Genomic DNA, 18992 nt, shown 5'->3' with positions numbered 1-18992 from the left:
TTCCTCCATCCATGGGATTTTCTAGGGAAGAATACTGGAGTGGGTTGCCATTTTCTTCTCCAGGAGATCTTCCTGACCCAGGGATTGAACCCAGGTCTCCCACATTGTAGGCAGATGCTTTACTGTCTGAGCCACCAGGGAAGGTCCAATACTTGACATTAGCCAGGTATGTATAATTAGTTAATATTTCAGCTGAGGGAATAGAATCTCAGAGAGCGTAAGTAGCTTACCCAAGATTAGTGCTGGCAGGTGGTAAAGTGTCAGGACTGTGTTTTATACCAAAGTCCTTGCTCTTACAGTTTCTGGAATTATAGCTTGGGCTAAATTAGTCCTCCCGTGAGTTGGACTGTGAAGAAAGCTGAGTGCTGAAGAACTAATGCTTTTGAGCTGTGGTGTTGGAGAAGACTCTTGAGAGTTCCTTGGACTGCAAGGAGTTCCAACCAGTCCATTCTGAAGGAGATCAGCCCTGGGATTTCTTTGGAAGGAATGATGTTAAATCTGAAACTCCAGTACTTTGGCCACCTCATGCGAAGAGTTGACTCATTGGAAAAGACTCTGATGCTGGGAGGGATTGGGGGCAGGAGGAGAAGGGGACGACAGAGGATGAGATGGCTGGATGGCATCACTGACTCGATGGACGTGAGTCTGAGTGAACTCCTGGAGTTGGTGATGGACAGGGAGGCTTGGAGTGCTGCGATTCATGGGGTAGCAAAGAGTTGGACATGACTGAGCGACTAAACTGAACTGAACTGAACTCACTCTCTCAACTCCAAGGGTGATCCTCATGATTATAATCTTGGAGCGTCTTCAAAGACACAGTGGCTTTGCAGATTCAACTACAGGATGAGAAAAGCAAACAAAGTGAGTGTTCATTTTCAGCCTTTATGTGGGTCTTTTTATCTTCAAAGTCCTTTGTGAATATTAAACAATTAATCCCCCTGGAAGTTCTCAGCACTGGGGGAAGTGAACGTTTCCATTAACGTTGACAAATAGCTATTGCTGTTGGTGAAGTTTCGCCTTTCAGGCTGTGTTTCTAAAGCCTGGGAGCCTTTCTATATAAATGAAGCACGTTTTCTTTCACATGTCTCTCCCCAGTGTATGAAGGAGTTGCTGAAATGTCTAACCACAGTGCTTTTTAAAGTACCTTTGAGGAGTTGAAAAGCTTTGCAGGTTCTTCTTTTTGAACACATATACACACACAAGCACAGTTTTTATGATGAATCAGAAAAGTTGATGGTGTGTGTGTATATATTACTGAGTCCTTGTGTGTTATTCCAGACAGAATGGGACACAGAGGAGACCATCTGTTAGGGCTGAACATGTAGCTGAGCTGCACAGCTGTCTCTGCGGTACACCTGATGAGCACATTTGGTTTCTAACTGAAAGGTTGGTGGTTCAAACTCAGCCAGGGATAACTCAGTCTTCTTTTCAGGATGATGTGAGCAGTCCAGTTTCAGGAATTTATTACTCTCTTGGGACTCACTGTTGTGGTGTTCTCTAAACTGGTCTGCTAAATGCCACTCCAGGTACTTGTTAAAGTCACAAGTTCCAGGACCTTGAGACTTTGATCTTGTTGTTCTGGAGAGGATTCTGAGAATTTAAGACATATCTTCTACCCTCTCCCACCTCTAGCCCCAGGAAATTATTATTATCATTCAAGTCTGTACAGAATTTGTCTAGAAGATAAATTAATTGGTTCCAAAGCCGCATTGCTTGGGTTGGCATCTCTGCTTTTCCACTTACCAACTCTGAAAAGTTTCCTGACTCCCAGGTAAAGTAGCCACCAGTGACTCTGTAGCACAGCATCCCCCTGTAATCGTGAACTACATGTTGGCATCCGACATTTAATTTTAACTTTTAAAAACCACTCATTGTCTGTTTCTCTTAACTCACCACCTTCCAAACCTCCCCATGCCCTCTGTGGTGCTCTTGTGCTGTCAGTTTGGATAGGCTGGAGCTGGATCTCTCAGGATTCCCTTCCTTTATGAAGCCATCAGAACATTTTGCATGAGATTTGATAGATGCGAGTGAAGCAGTACTTACTGTCCTTAGGTCTTCATTGGTTAGAGGGGCTGCGGGACAAATGGAAGGTGCTGGCAGGTTCCAATGTGTCCTCGATTTTCCTTACCCCATGTCCAGGTCTTCCTGGCTTCTGGCCAGCACTGACCACAAGCCCACTACAGATACTGTTCTGCACACTCACAGAGGTAGAGCATGAAGAGCTAACAGCATTCCATAGACTTCTACATCACTCTAGAAGCTGGACTTGAGTGGTGAATAAACCAGAGCTGGGCAAACTCCTAATAACTTCAGTTTCAGAGAATATAAATTCTGTGAGGGCTGACCTGTATTGTCTTGTTCATCCCTACTTTCTCAGTACCTAGAATAAGATCCGGCATGTAGTAAGCATTCATTAATGTTAGTTGAGTGACTGATAAAAGTGATAGCTTCCTTGTCATGATGCTTTTCTCATTGAGATGACAAATGAAATACCATACGAAGAGCTCAGTACTGAGGCTGGCACATAATAAGCTCTGATACACAGTTGCTGTTATTTTAATTTTGTTCTTAGGGCTCTGAACATATAAAATCTGCCACAATGAGCCAAAAACATAAGTGTGTGATTCAGTCTATCTCAAGAGTTACCTGTCTCTCAGTTCACTTGGGATTAGACTTGCCTTTGCCCTAGAATCATAATGTCATTCCAGAGAACTGTAGAGTAGGAAGGGATGCTGAAGATTTCTAGGTTCAAAAGATGAGGAAACAGAAGATGTGAGAAGTGAAGAGATTTCTTAGAAGAAAAGATAAAACTAATGACATGTTTTATTAAAGCAGTCCAGAGTTCTTTCTGTGAACTTATGTAAAATAAAAATCTTAGTCAGTTCAGTCACTCAATCGTGTCCGACTCTTTGCAACCCCATGAATTGCAGCATGCCAGGCCTCCCTGTCCATCACCAACTCCCGGAGTTCTCTCAAACTTACATCCATCGAGTTGGTGATGCCATCCAGCCATCTCATCCTCTGTCATCCCCTTCTCCTCCTGCCCCCAATCCCTCCCAGCATCAGAGTCTTTTCCAATGAGTCAACTCTTCGCATGAGGTGGCCAAAGTACTGGAGTTTCAGCGTTAGCATCATTCCTTCCAAAGAAATCCCAGGGCTGATCTCCTTCAGAATGGACTGGTTGGATCTCCTTGCAGTCCAAGGGACTCTCAAGAGTCTTCTCCAGCACCACAGTTCAAAAGCATCAATTCTTCAGCACTCAGCTTTCTTCACAGTCCAACTCTCACATCCATACATGAAATAAAAATCTTAAAACATGTGATAATTATACACACAGAGATATGTATGTATATATTCACCTGGTAATATATGTATATGGCAATGGTATCTTGCTTTACCTATGGGTAGGGGGATCCTGGTGTTGTCAGAGGAATAAACCTAATGTGGCACTTCCAGATGAGAGGAGGGCTCTCTCCTCTCCTGGACTGGCCAATAGTAGGTTGCTGTGTACCTGGAACTGCCTTGGGCTTCTGCAGGGAGGTTAGGCATAAAGCCAACATGAAAGAAAACACAACCAAGAGATGGGAGAAACTGAATTCTAATCTTTTACGATGAGTCCATGATTAAGGGCTCTTTAAAACTAGAGTAACTCTGGATATTTTTGCTTAATTTAGATAAGATGGATTTTCTGATACTTACTATTAAAAGCATCATAACTAAAATATTGACTGCAAAAATAAAATAAAAGCAGTAGTTGCTTTGTGCCACTGTCCTAGTCCCCAGCCAACATTGTTTCTGGGTCACACTTGTTCTCTAAGTTAGAGGGGAAGGTAGGTCTCCGCATTGCCTCACCTCCCCATCCTACCGCATACATGTAATTCAGTTTACACTGGACTTTGCAATCCTGACCAGGCCACTCATTCATTCAATGCACATAAACCAGCACATTATACCTCAAAACTTTATATTCCATTTTTGTGGGCTTCCTTGGTGACTTAGATGGTAAAGAATCTGCCTGCAGTGCAGGAGAGCTGGGTTCAATCCCTGGGTCAGGAAGATTCCCTGGAGTAGGGCATGGCAAGCCACTCCAAGTATTCTTGCCTGGAGAATTGCATATGAATTGATAACTGCTAAACATAGACTGGAGTGCCAGACTTCATGAAAGTTGATTGTGGGGGCTATCCCTGACAAAGAGTTAGTGTGAAGGTGAGCAGGAAAGGCTTCATAGAGGAAAACAGATCAAAACGAACTTTTAGAGGATTGGTAGGAATTTACTATCTAGTCAAGAAATTATATGGAATCTTAAGAAGAGAGAAGACAGGTAAAATCATAGAGATGATAGATATTTGGAGAAATGTGAATACTTGCCAGAGTGCAAAGTACACGATAAGAGTTTGGAAGAAGAGTCTAGAGAGAAAATGGGGTTCTGGTATATCACACTGAAATTCTTCGACTTCTATACTATGGGCAAGGAAGACCACAGGAAGGAATTCAGGTGGATGAGGTTGCTCTCACCTCTGTTGGGCAGTTGTGATAAGACTGCTTTTCCTTCCCTTGTCTAGCCTTTCAAAAAACTGTACGCAGGCTGGCATCTTCTTTTCTGACCTTCCCCTATAACACCTGTATCATTCCTAGGAGAAGGTATTGCCCAGGAGAGCTGGAGTCTGGCTGTGCATACTGCACAGGATTCAGAACTGTTCTGTCTGAACCTTTTGGTACTTTGCAGACAGTTTCCACTGCTGTTATTTTATTCTCCTCCTTCCTCCTGCTCCTGATCAATTTTCTTTTGCTTTGGACTAATCCTTGCTAAGCTCGCATGTCACATCGCTCCCTTTTTGTTTTACAGATCCAATAATCAGATTTGCATTTTAGAAAGAGTGGGCAGTGGACAATAGTTTTGAACAGGGTAAAACCGAAGGCAGTGAAAGGAGACGGGAAGTTGTTGCAAAAATGCAGGGGAGAGATGCGAGTATGGGGGGTGATGAAGAGGAGAGGAGAATTCAGAGTGATTGCCACCATGCATGTAGAATGGGTGACTGCAGTTGGAGTCTGTATATCAAAAAGCAGTTAGCATATGTTCTGAAAGAAACTTCAGCATGTGGAGGCTTAAACTACATTTGGAATTGAATTTCCAGGCTCTGTAAATTTACAATATGCTTCCTCAATCCATGCCCACCCTCTTGCTCCACAGTTCAATAAAATAGCTAAATAATTAAATCCTAAAATGCTTCCAGGATATGCTTTGTTATTGAAACACATCTGCTACATGTTGGAGGAGCCCTTCCCAGCAGATGTTCCTTTCCTTCGGCTTATTTGTTTATCTATGGAAATGAGTATCTTAAACCTCTTCCCCTGCTAAGCTTAATAAAAAGGAATCCTTTCCACACTCATCTTCTTCACGATGCCCCTTGTGGTCCTTTGTCAAACCATTAAGGACATATGCTGTGCAGCTAATTATTTTTTTCCTCCTACTGCAGTGCATTAATCCAAGGGAAGGCCATCTTCAGCTCACAACGTCATACGGGGGAAGGCATCTGAACACCATATTCTCTCCCAAAGAAAACAGTCTAGTTGGATGAAACCACACTGAAAACCAGGACTCTAAAGAGACAGTGACTCTCTCATTAACCCTGGTATAGTGCAAGCTATTCATTGAGGCTGTTAATGGAGTTTAGTTAAAGTGTTGCCCACCAATAAACTAGGAGATGGAGAAAGCCAACCATAAATTGAGCCAGTATAGTTTGGTGATGAGCCAAAAAAGTCACCTGATTTGGGGGAAAGTAGAAGCTGTGAAGAGTAAGTAGACAAGATTCAACACACTCTCTTTAAGGGTCATCAACATAAGGTAAGACAATAAACATTTTGGAGACATTCATGGTCTCCAAATTTATTGAGACCATTTACTGAAGCTCAGTGAAAGAGTCCCTAGGGAACTCTTAAGAGAGACCTTTGCTTTCTGTTTATGCAAGATGGTCAAGATTATTTGGGCTCAATAAAAAGATATAATAAAGTCATCTTTGAAACACAGATGAGGGAGGAAGAAAAATGAGATTTTAATTAAAGTTAAGTATGGTACAGCTTAGCAGCATGAGGGGCCCTAGGGTGTATTCTAAAGTTATTTGCATGTGTCATAATATCAAAACAGGAATACATACATATTTCCTTTAGGAATATATATTGCTTTAGGGTGAAATAAGCATTTGACTCATGAATCCCCTTTTGTACAGCATTTAATTTCACTAACTCTCTAGAACCTGGACTTTTCATCATGATCAAATTTTCTTAGTAGCATACGGCTTATATTTTATAGATCAGTGTTCTATTACAAGAGAAATATTGTGTTGTTAAAAAGAAGCTATTCTCTCTCTGTTCTTGTGGGAAGAAACTTTTCTGTCTGTCTAGATGTTTGTAGAATGTTTTTCTTTAAACTTGAAATTCATGTTTCTGCCAGGATGTGTCAACACATATGACTCTCTGGTTTTGCTTAGCATACACTGAACTCTTTCCATTTGCATCCTCAGGTCATTGGCTCAGAGACAGTCTCTTCTTTTATATATGCCATCATTGATTTAGTTGTGTTTTCCAATTTCCTTTTCAGGTATAGCAATTATCCAGGTGATTCTCTCTTTCCTAGTCTTGTGTGGCCATCTTGCCCTCTCTATTTTCATGTCTTTGTTTTCTCAGGTTTTCCTCCACCATTTTAATTTGATTTTCCACATTCTCATCTTTTCTGCCACCATCTGCCTTCAATATGGTCTGTAATTCTGGTACTATAATTTTGGTATTTTTGCTTTTTTTATAGCTTACCTAACTTCATTTTCATCCCATTTTGCTATTCTTTTATTTCAGCCTACTTTTCCTGTGTGACTTTTTCCTTTTTTCTCTTTCTCAGTGTATTTTATTGAATATTTAGTTTTCAGATTTTCTTTTCAATTACAATATGTCATTTTAAAAAGCATATTTTTGTACTTCTTATAGTTTCTTTTATTTTTCTGTAGTTTGTATATGCACAATATTTTCTTAATTCACTTGAATCAGCTTTCGATGAAGTAAGGTGTCTCCAGACTTGGTGTTTGCCAATAATGTGAGAATTTCTCTTAACTCTGCTACTTATTTGTCTAAGGCTGGACTCCAATTTGCAGTCTACAATGCAGTGATGGGCAAGGCTCCCAACCCCTTCCCTAGTTTCTATAAAATATCCAGGTAAAAGGAATCTATTTTATTGAGCTGGAAACCTTTCTATCTCTATAGCATATATGACACATTCTGTCTAATCTCCAAAAATGCAATGCTTCTACATATATCTTTTTTTTGTATTTGCTTTCACTGCTTACCATTGAGGATCATAGCTCACAAGTTCTCTCCCTCAAATACTGACATTTTCTGCCTTATTGTATTCTTCACTGGTAGAAGACATAGATGGAGGAGAAGAAATGATTATTTGAAGGAAAAAATCAGTACCTGTGAATTAATTGTCTAGTTTTAATTTGATTGAGATCCAAGTGTCTTCATGAGGAGGACAGTCTGAGGTGGAAGAATTTTCTTCCAGTTTCTTTGAAACAATACTTTGAACATGAATAAAACTATTTGCTAAAGAATAGGTATAAGGGTTGGTCATTTTTTTTTTCAGTTTTTTGCAATATATTCCACTAGGTGCAAAATTATTAAGAATCCTTATAAAAACCAAGTTTTAATTTCAGTAGAGGTGGGGCAGGAGGAGAAGGGGACGACAGAGGATGAGATGGCTGGATGGCATCACTGACTTGATGGACGTGAGTCTGGGTGAACTCCAGGAGTTGATGATGGACAGGGAGGCCTGGCGTGCTGCGATTCATGGGGTCGCAAAGAGTTGGACACGACTGAGCGACGGATCTGATCTGATCTGAAGCCTTTGCTTTACTCACTGTCTTCATGAGCAGCAGGAGAATGGACAAAGCTGCATGAGGAGCTGCTAAAATGCCAGATGCCATTTAGAACTGGAAGGCACCCAGCAATTAGCATCTGTTCAGTGCCTGTAATGTGGTAGATGACTTACATAGGAATGAACCTTTGGAATAAAATTCATTCATAATGCTGGGACTCAGTGTACTATAAATCACCCAATTTCCTTCACATCAGTTTGCATTTTGGTTCTAAACTAAAAGTTTCAGAAGAACTAGTTGTGAAAAAAAAAAAAGAGCTAACACTTGAGGTGAAATCATTTTTGTCATCACATATATGAAGATAAGAATAAAAGAAAGAAAAACGTTCTACCCCACAGATATAATCCTCACAACCATCTATGACCTGTGACTATGAGCCCACTTCTTATGAGGACAAGATGGAGGAGGAGTAACATGTACTCATGACACAGCCATAAAGTGACAACCAGGAGCTTTAATTCAGACCCAAGTCTGGGTGAACTCAGAGGCTCAGTTTTCTACTCCTGTGTATATCATCTACCCACAAATTCAAGACGTGCTGAAGGGGTTTCTCTCAAATCAGTTTCTGGTGACCACAGGCATACAGTACAAAGAAGTCCCACCTCGGGGTCTGTAGTGTCTTATGAAAACACTTATTTTTGCTTCTTAGTCTCTTCTTCCCTTGGAACCTGGCATACGTCCTTAAGGAAAAGGAGGTTGGAGGCCAAACAAGGAAACCTCTCTACTGTACTTCATCCCTCCTCTTTCCTCTAATGCCCAGTCCTAATCTTAGCACCATGTGTGTGCTAATGCCATCAGACATCTAAAAGAATGACTATTCTATATACATAAGAATAAATTCACCTAAATTTCATGAATATTGTGGATTTTCTTGCAGTAGATACAATGTTTTCTTTATTGACTCTTCCATTCCATTCCAGGACTTTAATTGGGGGGATTGGCATTGTCTATGTGGGAATGGATAAAGTGTAGATATAGCCAGGACTGGGGATGCAATCTTTTGTTAAGGAGAAGAGCAAATGTAACTGGCTCATAACTTTAAAAGAAAGCAAAGTAAGTGGCTCTTAGAAGGCAATGATAAGAATTCTCCTTCAGCACCTTGCCCCTGCATCAAAGGTGATCTTCTCTATTTAAAGTGGATTAGAGGTAAATCTCATATTATATATGGTACATTGACCTCAAAGTGTTTGCCACTAGATATTATAGAGGCTATTTCCTAAAATTTAAAAAGAGATGTGCTGTTTCCATGAGGATCTTTCATGATCAGTCCAGTATCAATCTTACCACCAATGGATTTTAAAGATCATCTATCATTGTGGTATGTGAGCGATAAAACATGGGATCCTTCTTGTAAAATTAATATAAAAAATAACATTCATCTTCTTCCCCCCCCTTTCTTCTCTCCTCTTCCCATCTGACTGTGCTTCTGTGTGTGTGTGTGTGTGTGTGTGTGTGTATATATATATATATATATATATATATATATATATTTTTTTTTTTTTTTTTTACTGGGCTTGGAAGCTTCTATAAAAACTATTTACCCTGTATTCTCTAAGCTCATTTTAGATCAGGGACAAATTAAAATTAAAACCAGTTTTGAGGAAGAATCACTAATTCTTACTGAACAATAGCCAGAAACCTTTCAGGAGCAAGAGAGATCTTCTTAAGTGTCTTTAAATAACTAGTGTGTCATCCATCCCCTTTGAGTTCTGTCCTAGAGAAAATGCTTCCAGGAATTATACCTTTACTAGCTGTCTACATAGCATCAAGGAGCTAGGTGGAGTCAACAAACAACAAATCAAATAACAAGAACAAAAATCAATTTTCTAGATACTGGTTCCCTATATACCAAGTAAGTGGATGTTTGATTTTTTTATTTTTTAATGTAGGTGTTAGACTCCCATGTCTGATTTATTGTTTCATACCCCAAGGCACCTAGCACTCTGTCTTGCACCTGGCATATGTGGCTGATAAATATTTATTGAATGAATAAATGCATGAAAAAAGATAAAGTATGGATGGGGGTAAGTGATGACATTATATCAAAAGGAATTCAAGATATAAAGCCTTGAGAATCTTTTTCATTGACAGTGATAGGATTTGAAGAAAATGACATTTCTCTTTTGTTTTTTTGTGTTAGAATTTTATGAATTCTCTAATATAATTTTCTCAATCACTGCATGCTAGACAAAGGTGGCAGAGGAAGGACAGTCCTTTAGCTCAGGTGATATTCAAGCTAGAATTGCTAGGGTTAAAACCCATAGTCTTTGTGCTGCTGCTGCTGCTCCTGTCGCTTCAGTTGTGTCTGACTCTGTGCGACCCCATAGACGGCAGCCCACTAGGCTCCCCTGTCCCTGGGATTCTCCAGGCAAGAACACTGGAGTGGGTTGCCATTTCCTTCTCCAATGCATGAAAGTGAAAAGTGAAAGTGAAGTCGCTCAGCCGTGTCCGACTCTTCGAGACCCCATGGACTGCGGCCTACCAGGCTCCTCCGTCCATGGGAGTTTCCAGGCAAGAGTACTGGAGTGGGGTGCCATTGCCTTCTCCCAGTCTCTGTGAGCTTCATCCATATATTCAAATCTACAGCTGGTTAATATAAAACAAGGAGTAAAAGAGAGAGCACACCCAGTGTTCTTCCGTGTAGTGAATGGCAGGACAAGGATCAAGAAGGTAAAAAGAACAAAGAAGCAAATTTTAGCCAAATATGAGAAATGATAGTCCAAACAACATGAGTTCCCACCCAATAATGAAAGAATAATTTCATACAGAACCATGTTCCTCCAACATTGGGGATATCCTTATGTATAAAGTGTAGGGTATTATATAAGCTTTTCTGCAATAAAGGCACATTTGGTAAGATGGCCAAGTCATTGTTCCTCCTGAAGGGAGAAAAGTACCTAAAATATACGAAAAATACTATGGAGGAAGTAGAGGGAGATAGTTTAATGCCTGCCATTTTTTAATACTCAGAACACCTTAGAATTGCCCTACTACCCTATGCAGAAGAGAAACTCTTAGACTTTCAAGGATAATCACACATTTCAAGCAAACCAGGACAAAACAAATGGAAATCAACAATATAGCCCTTCTTTTCCTTTTTCAACCAGGGCATAGCTTTTTCAAAGACCATTTTCTTCTCACCATACAAATACTGTCCATTTGCAAACAGAGAACACTGAACTGTGATACCCTACTCCCCACTACACTAGCCAATCTTTTTGACATTCAGGACATATATTCTTCCAGTACTGCTTTCTATTATGATATATATATATGGATTTTTATAGAAATGGATTTTAATAAAGTTTTTAACTTAAAATGCTTTTGAGAATAAAGAGGGTATAGGTAACTTTGAATGGGCAAGCTTTGGATACTCCATGGAGCAGAAAACTACTTAGAACAGATACTACACTTGATTTTAGCCAAAAGGCTCAGAAGTAAAGTAGAAAACTCCTTAAACATAGATCTTTCAGTAATTTCTCCATTTCTCCCTGCCTTTAGTGATCCTTGTTTAATTGCGTGTGTGTGTGTGTTTTTAATGTTAATGTCAAGTGTTTCAGTTTCATCAGCGTCATTAAAATATTTAATTCACATGAGTGTTGACAAAATGATGTGCATTATTAAAAGGGCTTTGCAGTTCATGCAACAGAAGAACCATTCTTTTCTGCCCTGGTACTAACGAGATGGGGGCTGGTGGAGCTGTGTTGATCATATCACCTGTTAGAACAATCACTCCATCTGCAGTGTCCCGTGGAGATCCACAGAGAAAAGCCTCTGTGGTAACCAGTTAAGAGTTTATTGCAACAATTGCTTTTACCTCCTTTTGAAACCCCTCTTCCTAGAGAACACATCCCTGAGGAACTGTAATGGGAGCTTTCATGACATGGGACTTCCAAGGATAATCATTATTATTACCATCATCCTCATTTTAGTAACTGTAAAATCTTGAACAACGTCACCAAAACTAGTAGCTTTATGTACTTTCTATCATAAGAATTTCCAGTGGTTGCTTTTAAAACTATATTTTTTGGTACCAACATTCTGGACAATTGCTTCAGTCATGAGAGGGGAGTCTGAGTATGTCAGGCTCAATTCCTGCTCCCTAACCTGCAAATTTAAAGTTCCACATTTATTTCATGTTATCACAAGATAAGAAGTTTCTCTAGTCTCACCTACCTGTTTTCCAAAACCACCCCACTTCTTTGGTTAGCCAGTGTGTATGTGCTCAGTCGCTCCATCATGACCGACTCACTGGGGCCTCATGGACATTAGCCTGCCAGGCTCCTCTGCCCATGGAATTTTCCAGGCAAGAATACTGGACTGGGTTGCCTACTCCATTACTACTCCATACTACTCCATTACCTGGATTTTGTACTCCAGGTGATCTTCCCGACCCAAGGATCTAACCCGCATCTCTTGCATCTCCTGCATTGGTAGGCAGATTCTTTACCACTAGCGCTACCTGGGAAGCCCCACATACAATAAATTAGAAAAAAGGAAGGAGGCCTTTTGTACTACAATTCAAACTATAGAAGAGAAATGAAGACTCTTTTAGCTTAATAATATTAATACCAAATATCATGGGGAGGAAATCCTGTAAGTGTTCTTTTGCCTTATGGATGTTTGACTCTGCAAAGGAATTCTCTTCATATTTCTTCTCTACCTACATATAACTCAAATCCTCTCAGCTATAGTCAAGTGGGGAAAAAAACCTAATGAAACGGGAAGATTTGTGAGACTAGAAGAATAAGTAATGTGGCAGAGCACCTAGGAGTAGGGGAAGATGGAGAAAGGAATTTGGGAGTCAGGGGCATAGCTGAGGAGGAAGGATGAGTTGAAGGGAGGAGGGACTCAGAGAAGATTCAATTTGGGTCATGCCAGTTATAGCTAAAGGCTCTTGATGCTCTCAGGAGCTGGCAGTCTGGGTATTACTAGAACAGAATAGAGAATCATTTCCAATTCTTCACTAATTCCTAGGCTCTGTGGGTTATAATAGTCAAAATAAGCCTGAAAAAAGGGCAAGACCACATGGGTGCTAGATTCAGACTCTCAGAGACTGAATCTCTTGTGAGATTTTAGGCCAATTAACTTCCCCATTTCTCAGTTTTCTCATCTCTAAGATGAAGATAAATATACTACATACATTAGCAGCGCCCCATGCATGTGGTTATGTTCCAAGATCCCCAGGATATGCCTGAAACTTCAGATAGTACCAAATCCTATATATACACCATGTTTTTCCTATATATACCTATGATAAAGACTAATTTATAAATGAGGCACAGTCATGGAATATCCAAATTGCCAGCATGACTACTCTTGCATTTGGAAGCCATTATTAAGCAAAATAAGGGTTACCTGAACATAAGCACTGCGATGCTGAGACAGTTGGTCTGATAACCAAAACAGCTGCTAAGTGACGAACAGGCAGGTAGTGAATGCAGTGTGGATATGCTGGACCAAGAGATAATTCACATCCCAGGTGGGACAGTGAGACAGCTTGAGATTTCATCGCATTACTCAGGAAGGCATGTGATTTGAAACTTACAAATTGTTTATTTATGAAATTTTTTATTTAATATTTTTGGACCATGGTTGATCTTAGGTATGTGGAGCCATGGCAAGTGAAACTGCAGCTAAGGCGGGCGGGGTGTGCGGGGTGCTACTGTACTTCTTAAGGTGAGGAAAGGCGTAAGAAGATAAAATATGCGAGGTGCTTAGATGGCACTTAGAGGTCAGCAAATTTTCTCTGTAAAGGGCCAGATAGTAACTATTCTTGGTTTTGCAGGACACTGACTCTGTCACAATTACTCAACCCCACTCTTATAGTGGGAAAGCAGTCACAGGCAATAGGTAAACAAATGTTTGTGGCTGTGTTACAATAAAATTTTCTTTACAAAAACAGGTGCAAAGCTGGATTTGGCTTGCAGCTGTAGTTTAGGGACTCATAGCTTAGAACATTACTAGACATATTGCAAATGATTCACAAGTATTATCTTTTATTATTATTATTATTATTATTAACTGATCACCAAGTATTTCCAGACTTTTTTGTTTGATGATTAGCCAATTGCAAAATTATAATTATTCTATTTTATATATATGTATATATAAGTTTACAGGGTGGCTCAGTAGTAAAGAATCTTCCTGCAATGCAGGAGACACAGGTTAGATCCCTGGGTTGGGAAGATCCCTCGGAGAAGGAAATGGCAATCCACTCCGGTATTCTTGCCTGGGAAACCCCATGGACAGAGGAGCCTGGCCAGCTACAGTCCATGCAGTTACAAAAGAGTCAGACAAATCTTAGTGACTAAACAACAATAACAACAATAAACAAAGTCAAAATAAAGAGATTACATTATATTGAGCTTCCCCATAGACATATTTTTATAAACAAGTCCTACTTTAAAATATTTTAAAAATGAATAAACTAGACTTGGCAAAGCTTCCTTCTACTGCCACAAATGCTTATAATCTCAAATGCTCACAACTCCTTTCCATGAAGGTTCAAGTTTCAAGACTGTGTTGTAAGATGCAGCCTTTTGCACAGTTTTACATGGGTGAGAGCTAACTTTTAACAAGACTGGTTCCCCTCAACACTATCCGTACTGCCATCACTGTTACTACCATCCAGAAAATTCTCATTTCTCAAAGAAAGCACCCAAGTTTGAGGAGCTGGTTCTGCCAACATCTTGGCATCTTTCCAGTGGGCCCATCTGTCTGCATTGCTCAATCAAGACCTAACAGCTCAGAACATATGGCTGGGACTTCTTGTCTTGGAGAGTTGAAGCTGACAAATACTTGAGAACACACAGTTGGTGTGGGACATATATTGGCTCAAAGAAACTTAGTCTATTTGCAATCCTGAGGCTCATGGGAAAATTACCTGAAGTCCTTGTAAAAGAAGAAGAACCTTCCCATTTTCACAAGAGTCAATGGAAATGATGCCATATTTCAGTTCCAGTTCCAGTTCAGTTGCTCAGTTGTGTCCGACTCTTTGCGACCCCATGAATCGCAGCACGCCAGGCCTCCCTGTCCATCACCAACTCCCAGAGTTCACTCAAACTCATGTCCATCGAGTTGGTGATGTTATCCAGTCATCTCATCCTCTATCATGCCCTTCTCCTCCTGCCCCCAATCCCTCCCAGCATCGGGGTCTTTTCCAATGAGTCAACTCTTTGCATGAGGTGGCCAAAGTATCGGAGTTTCAGCTTTAGCATCAGTCCTTAGGATGGACTGGTTGGATCTCCTTGCAGTCCAAGGGACTCTCAAGAGTCTTCTCCAACACCACAGTTCAGAAGCATCAATTCTTCGGCGCTCAGCTTTCTTCACAGTCCAACTCTCACATCCATACATGACCACTGGAAAAACCATAACCTTGACTAGACGGACCTTTGTTAGCAAAGTAATGTCTCTGCTTTTGAATATGCTACCTAGGTTGGTCATAACTTTCCTTCCAAGGAGTAAGCATCATTTAATTTCATGGCTGCAGTCACCATCTGCAGTGATTTTGGAGCCCCCCAAAATAAAGTCTGACACTGTTTCCACTGTTTCCCCATCTATTTCCCATGAAGTGATGGGACCAGATGCCATGATCTTCATTTTCTGAATGTTGAGCTTTAAGCCAACTTTTTCACTCTCCTCTTTCACTTTCATCAAGAGGCTCTTTAGCGCCTCTTCACTTTCTGCCATAAGGGTGGTGTCATCTGCATATCTGAAGTTATTGATATTTCTCCCAGCAATCTTGATTCCAGCTTGTGCTTCTTCCAGTCCAGCGTTTCTCATGATGTACTCTGCATAGAAGTTAAATAAGCAGGGTGACAATATATAGCCTTGACGTACTCCTTTTCCTATTTGGAACCAGTCTGTTGTTCCATGTCCAGTTCTAACTGTTGCTTCCTGACTTGCATACAAATTTCTCAAGAGGCAGGTCAGGTGGTCTGGTATTCCCATCTCTTTCAGAATTTTCCACAGTTTATTGTGATCCACAGAGTCAAAGGCTTTGGAATAGCCAATAAAGCGGAAATAAACATATTAATAGTATACTATTCCAGCTATACAAACGTAGAGGCTCAGAAAGTTTGAAGGACACACCCCAATTGAACTTGGGATAACGTGACAGAAATTGAACTAGCCCCAACCATGCTCTTTACATTTACTTAATCAGAATGTTTCATCTTCCAACTATTCCAAGTAAGTAGAATTTTTCTATATGTTGGAATATTAAGTGTACTGTGAAAAGAAGGTGTTGCAAGAACAAATCTGGGCAAAAACACAGCTGGATAAAATATATTGGAAAAACCCTGGGGATGGGAGCAAATAGGCAAATAGTTGATATTTCAGCATGCAAATTTAAACAATAGGATCTATTTTTATCAGGTTGTCAGGCTGTATACAACCACAGTCCTTTTAAGAACTACTTATCCTTGAGAATAAATCAATAAAGAAGACAATCACTGTCCCTGTTTTCATGCAGCTTATGGTCTACTGTGAGATTATGGAATCAGTTAGGGCCCCAGAATGGAAGCAATAGCAACATTAAAGGGTTGATGGAGAAGTTTAATGATGAGTTTACTGAGTTATGCGCAAGGGTAAAGGGAAGGAATAGAGAAGCACCTTAGGGCTGACAATGCTAGGGACCTGATACATCCTCTAGGGTAGAAGAGGCAAGAGGAGATTAGAGATGGAAAAACCACTACGAAACAGAGAGGGATAGGTGTGGGAAATGAATTTTCCTGTTGTCAGAACTGTTGCCTATGGCCCCCAGTGGCAGGACCCCACTGGTAACCAGAGAGTAAAGGAATGTGGGTGATACAACCTGTAAAGTGTAGCTTCCTCAAACACAGGGCATGGCTGACAAGAGTAGAGAACATTTTTTGTTTTTTTTGGAGGGCATGATGAGGTGGGATGTTGAAAATAAAGAAAAACCAACTTACTTACAGTATGTTCCTAAAGTCCAGTACTGATGAAGGAGACATAGTAAACTCTTGATTCATGTTTATTTAATGGAAAATGGTAACATGGAAATAAATGGGTTTGGGAGCCAAAGCATGATCTAGAATCCCATCCCTGTCATTTTGTAGCTGTGAGATATTGGACAATTTCCTTAAACTCTTTGTTCCAATTTCTGTAAGATGGAAAGAATAATGCCTTCTTCACAGGGTCTTCATAAAAAATAAAGTATTTTTAAAACATTTGGTGCATAGGAAACTTTGAAATAGTATTGTGTTCTTTCCTTCCTTCTTCTATACTATTACATCCTTATTACTGTAATAATTCCGGGAATTTACAGCCCAGAAAGCATAAGATTCAATGTTGGACATAACTGGCAAATATTTTAACAAACTTAAAAGTGTTGAAAACAATCCCTCAAAACAATAGAGAAAGTAAAATAATGCTGCTCTTAAAAGAGATAAGAAAACCAACCTAAAGATTACAGTCATCTAAAATTCCACTCCTTAAAATAGCTTTTTGATTTTTACATCAGAGCATTTTGGACAATCGTTTTAAAATGTTGTAAAAGTTACCATCCCTAGGGTGATGAATGTGCTTCTAATCTCTCCCTACCCTGCTTTTCTCCTGCAGAGTTATTTGTCCAAAACCAGAATTGATTATACCACATTTCTCTCTTAAACATAGCTCCCATGTGTACATAGTACAAAGTTTAAACTCCTTGGTGAGACATCCAAAGATTTTCCCAATCAACCTGCAAAATATATCTCTAATCCAATCTCCCAGCACTCCATATGCTATAGATCAGCTTCTCTGAATGACTCATGCTTTGTAATACATTTTCATATCTGAGTTCCTTATTGTTTTCTCTGTCCTTACCACCCTTCTTGGCAGGTGAAATCCTGTTAATCCTTCAGATCTTAGCCTCAGTGTTGCTTCTTTGGAAAATAGGTCATTCCTACTCCTTTGTTCCCATAGTGCTTTTGTTATAAAGCTTAATGCTTCCTGTGTTATAATTAGTTGTATGTCTGTCTCCCTAGCCAATTCAATGTACAGAGCCTATATGTACCAGGTATAGTGAACAGCTTTTAACTGTAGAAATACAGTTAAAGTAAGGAGGAATTCATTAAGGTGGGCTTCCTGAGGAAGGTCAATGTGAAGTGAATGTTAGATTTGTAAGGTGGGGAGTACATGTACTTTAATAAAGGAGAATTGAACTTAGTTGGCACACCAAGCCTAGTGCTTTGGGAATGACAGAGAGCAAAGATGTTTTCGTGGAAGAGCAAGTGAATAGGGAACAACTGAGGGAGAGGCAGCAGAAGTTAATGGAAGGAAGAATGACTGATCCTCAGTCCTTCACCTTCCCCATGCAGTCTTCCCTGGCCACTGGCCCTACTTTGGCTCAGTTCTATGGCTCAATCTTCAGCATTTGTTTGGCCTATCTATGCCAATTGTTAAGAACTTTGCCTTTCTTCCCCACTAAATTATAGACATCCTGTATCTTGAAGCCACATCTCATTATCTTTGACTTGTGTGTACACATCAGTGAGTTGTTGAATGAAATGATGAAAGACCTTAATTTCCTAATCCATGGATTGGACAATACAGAGGCTCTGCAATAGAGAGGCTCTGCCCTGCTGGTTTTCCTTTTCTTCCTCCTCTCATACACACACACACACACACACACACAAAAGTTAAAAAAAACCTTTTTATCTTATATTCATCAAGTGTCTGTTGTATGCCAGTCCCCTTTGAGGTACTAGGGCTATAACAGAGATTAAGAAAGACAAAGTTCTTGACTTGATAAAGCTTATCCTGCCCTGAAGGAGACACAAACAACGAGTAAACAGGTATAAAATAATATGTTTCAAGACTTAATAAGTGCTGTGAAGAAAAGTTAAGGTGGATAATGATGGGGTGACAATGTGGGGATAGAATGGGAGCTATGATCTGAGATGCACATACTATGAGAAAAGAAGTTACATTAAGATGGTGCAGTTAAAATATGCCAAAACTTTCTCAACCAATTTTTGAACCTGTTTATAAGCACACTTAACAAGTCCTTCTAAGGAGCATAATTAATGGAACATAATTTTTCAGATTCACGGAGCATAGTTT

The 18992-nt window shown here is 39.9% G+C and overlaps 1 pseudogene; it reads right to left on the bottom strand.

Moving 5' to 3' along the window:
• Nucleotides 1–11256: 11256 nt before the first annotated feature.
• LOC129627444 (uncharacterized) lies at nucleotides 11257–11364 on the bottom strand (annotated as a pseudogene).
• Between the last annotated feature and the right edge of the window lie 7628 nt (nucleotides 11365–18992).

Source organism: Bubalus kerabau, chromosome 14 (assembly GCF_029407905.1).
Source record: "Bubalus kerabau isolate K-KA32 ecotype Philippines breed swamp buffalo chromosome 14, PCC_UOA_SB_1v2, whole genome shotgun sequence".
Taxonomy (NCBI): Eukaryota; Metazoa; Chordata; class Mammalia; order Artiodactyla; family Bovidae; genus Bubalus; species Bubalus kerabau.
The sequence above is the reverse complement of the archived record's forward strand: the minus strand, read 5'-3'. Positions and strand labels throughout refer to the sequence as shown.